This window comes from Mastomys coucha, unplaced genomic scaffold (genome assembly GCF_008632895.1).
Source record: "Mastomys coucha isolate ucsf_1 unplaced genomic scaffold, UCSF_Mcou_1 pScaffold18, whole genome shotgun sequence".
Lineage (NCBI taxonomy): Eukaryota > Metazoa > Chordata > Mammalia > Rodentia > Muridae > Mastomys > Mastomys coucha.
The window spans coordinates 45,026,410-45,030,290 of record NW_022196900.1 but is presented as its reverse complement, the minus strand read 5'-3'; the positions used below and the strand labels follow the sequence as shown (position 1 = coordinate 45,030,290).

Below are 3,881 nucleotides of genomic sequence, written 5' to 3'. Positions count from 1 at the left end.
AAGCAATCCAAGATCCTATGCAAGAGCAACATGTACTCTTAAGTTGTGAGCAATCTCTTCGTCTCATTTTTAAGTAAAGAAAACGTTTTAAAATACTTTGAAAACTCTAGTTCTGTTCCGCTCCATGTCCACTTCCTTGACCTTTCCCTCATTAATCCTGGGCCATTATTGTCCCACCGATCAGTGGTTCTCAACCTTCTTAATACTGCCGCCCTTTAATACATTTCCTCATGTTGTGATGTCCCCAACCATGAATTATTTTTGTTGCTATTTCATAATGGTAATTTTACTACTGTTATGAATTATAATGTAAATATCTGTGTTTTCTAATGGTCTTAGACAACCCCTGTGAAATGATCATTCCACACTCAAAGAGTTCATGACCCACAGGTTGAGAACCACTATTCTAGTTGGCTGTAGCAATAACACTGAAAATTATTTTTCTAGAAATATTTTATAACCCAAGGATGACATTGAATGTCTGATCCATCTGCTTCTGTCTCTTGAATGTTCAGATTATAAACCCGCAACATCATGCACAGTTACTAATTATTTCCAAAGATAATTGTCTCAGTAGGGTTTTTGCACCATGAACAAACACCATGACAAGGCAACTCGTATAAAGACAACATTTAATTGGGGCTGGCTTAAAGGTTCAGAGGTTCAGGCCATCAAGATGGGAGCATGGCAGCATCCAGACAGGCATGGTGCAGGAGGAGCTGAGAGTTCTACATCTACCTCTGAAAGCTGCTAGGAGAAGACTGGCTTCCAGGCAGTTAGGACAAGGGTCTTAAAACCCACAGTGGCACACCTACTCCAACAGGGCCACACCTTCTAATAGTGCCACTCCCTGGGCCAAGTATGTACAAATCATCACACCTATGTTTCTTAAAAGCAATTTAAAGAAAATATGACTAATATAAAAAGTTTATAAAACCCAATAAAAAATCAAAAACTCCCATCAAATAGGAAAACTGAATAAACACATGGATTGCTCACTGAAATAGTAAGTATAACTATCAATGTATGGATAGCTCCAGTGTCTAAATATGTGCTAAAATAATAATAATCCTTTGGAAAAAGACTTAAATTCTATTTATAATTTTCTGAAACAAGCATCTTCTAACAAAGTAAACACCATGCAACTTTTCATAAGTGATTTGATACTATATGACTATATGTCAACTTTTAAAATTGTCCACCTTAATTCAATAATCTTGTATCCACAGTAGCTGGGATCCAAGTAATCTGTTTTCTGTTTCATCTATAGAGAGATGGAAAACAGATTACTGGGGTTTGGTGTGCTACTTTGGTTTCTGTTCTTGTGATAAACATCATGAACAAAAGTAACTTGAGGAGAAGGGGTTTGCTTTACTTTGCACTTCTACATATAGTCCATCTCCAAGAGAGGCCAAGGCAGGGACTCAAGCAGGAATCCAGGGGTGGGAACTGGGATAGATACCACGGAGGAGTTCTGCTTACTGGCTTGCTCCTTTGGCTCATGTTCTCCTACCTTTCTTATAAGTCCCAGGACTGCCTGCCCAAGGGTGACACTACGTACAGTGTGCTGGGCTCTCACACACCCATCACTAACAGTGCCTCATTAGACTACAGGCAACTCTGATAGGGGCATCTTCTCACTTGAGGTACTCTCTCCCCAAAATGACCTATTGACAAAAGCAGACCAGAGCTTGAAATGGGCCCAAAGAATTGAGGTTAATGGCTAAAGGGAGTATGATTTCCAGTGAAAGTGTTTTAAATTGGGATGTGGTGAAGGCATGCATGCTGTTTAATGTCATGAATAAAATGGGTGAATTTCAGGCTATGTGGATTAGAACTCCACAGAAATCAGACAAGGGTTATTATAACATCAAAGTAATAATCAACATGTCATATAAAAGGAAAGTAATGAAACAATCCAAAACTCTAAAATTATAAAAATGGGGGCAGGGCCTAGAGAGATAGATTAACAGTCAACCACACTGCTGTACAGCCATGGTGAGCAGAGTTCAGACCCCAGACCCCACATAACAAGACTGGACTCCCTGCAAGCCTGTCACAGTAGCTAAGAGGGTCCCAGTGCCTTCCTACATGTGCACAGGTAGATTACTACACACATATATACACACATACACACACATTCACACACACACAAATAAATAAATAAATCTTAAGAAATAAAAAAGAAATGGAATGTCAAAATCTAGGAAGGCTTCTGTACATTATCCAATGATTGAAGGCAGAATGGTTAAAAAACAAACAAACAAACAAAAAACAAAAAACAAACAAACAAAAGAAAACCAGGTGGAAGAATGAACAAGCAAGAGAAGGAAGAGCTGTTTGTTTAATTCAAAGTAAATTTTTTTTCATACAGTATATTTTGATGCAGTTTCCCTCCTCCCACAGCTCCTCCGTGGTCTTCACCACCCACCCAAATCCACACCACATCCAGATCCACTCCTGAAAAGAAAAATAAGAGGATCTAATAAAACAAGGAAACTAGAATAGCTTACAACAAATGAACAAACAAAAATAAATAAAGACCTCCGTACACCACCCGTCTCCTCCTGGCAATGGACAAAGAGACACCTCCTTGGTGGTGTTGCTCTTATGTCAGATATAGCAGACGGCAGTCCTTTGTTCAGCCTAGCTTGATACTTGGCTTAGTGGCCAAAAGCTGTGTTATGCCTAGGACTCATAAAAGTCAAATCAAGTCTACCCTGAGGTGTTTTGGGTACAAAGATGATGCCCTCTTACCCTTCACAACTTGCAGTAGCCAGGAGAGCACGCCCTGAGGTCAGGAGAGCTGGAGATGAAGCCCTGTTCCCCATCACTCACTGTAGCACTCAAACTGGCCCTGCCCTTCAACTGGGCAACACAGCCCTGATGGCGAACCCACAGGTGAGCCAGCCCTGAGGGTGGGAAAGTGGGAGAGTTAGCCCATCCCCTCACAGGCTACAGCACTGCCAAGGAGAGTAGGCTGCAAACCTTGACTTGGCAGCACAGTGGCGCTCACTCTGGAGGCATGGGTGCGAGTGAGCTGCCCTCCCTCCTTCCCTCCCTGCATCCCAGGGCATGAGAGTAGGAGAGCTGACCTTAACAACATTGAGTGGCCTAACCACATCAGTCCTGGAGAGCTCACCCTAGGGATAAGGAAGAGAAGGCAGACTGAGCAGCTCAGCTACCATCCAGGCCCAGATCCAGGGCTCTGAGTTGGCCCACCCCCAAATGTATATCATCTGGAATGGTTGGGACATGTAAAAGGGCCAGTTCTGCTATCCCAAAGCTGCAGGATGTCCATGGCACAAGGCAACAACAGGATAACAGGGAGGAGTCTTGATGAGGATCCAATATTGATGGTATCATAGAAGCCAGAGATCTTGAACTAGGTCAGTGACTCATTGCAATGAACATTTGCAAGTAAAGATGTGTGGACAGAGGAATATGTTATGGGACACACTGTGACACACTACAGCTTCCATGGTGAGATGTTTTCTATGCTTTGTTTTGTTGCTTTTGTTGTTTGTCTGTGCTTTTGTTTTTTTTGGGGGGGGTGTTGCAAGGTTAAAGGGCAGATAGGAGATGACTGAGAAAAGGGCAAAGGGCAGATAGATGACTGAGACAAGGGCAAAGGGCAGATAGGAGATGACTGAGACTAGGGTGCATGTTGGGAAACTCACAAAGAATCAATCGAATGTTTCTAAAAAGAGGCAAAGAAAAAGTATAGGAAACAGAATCAGAGTCATATTAATTCACATACACCCAAATCACATAAAGTTACAAAAATGGAAGCCATAAGCAAAAGACCTATAAGGTTAGATGAAAATATGCCCAAGCAAAGCATTATGAGACCAGAAGAAGAAGAAGAAGGAGGAGGAGGA

At 41.9% G+C, this 3,881-nt stretch overlaps 1 non-coding gene across 1 annotated transcript; it reads left to right on the top strand.

Moving 5' to 3' along the window:
• Positions 1–2,563: 2,563 nt before the first annotated feature.
• On the top strand, positions 2,564–2,701 carry LOC116097297. The gene has a single exon (XR_004121340.1). It is a non-coding gene; the product is annotated as a small nucleolar RNA SNORA48 (small nucleolar RNA).
• The last annotated feature ends 1,180 nt before the right edge of the window (positions 2,702–3,881 follow it).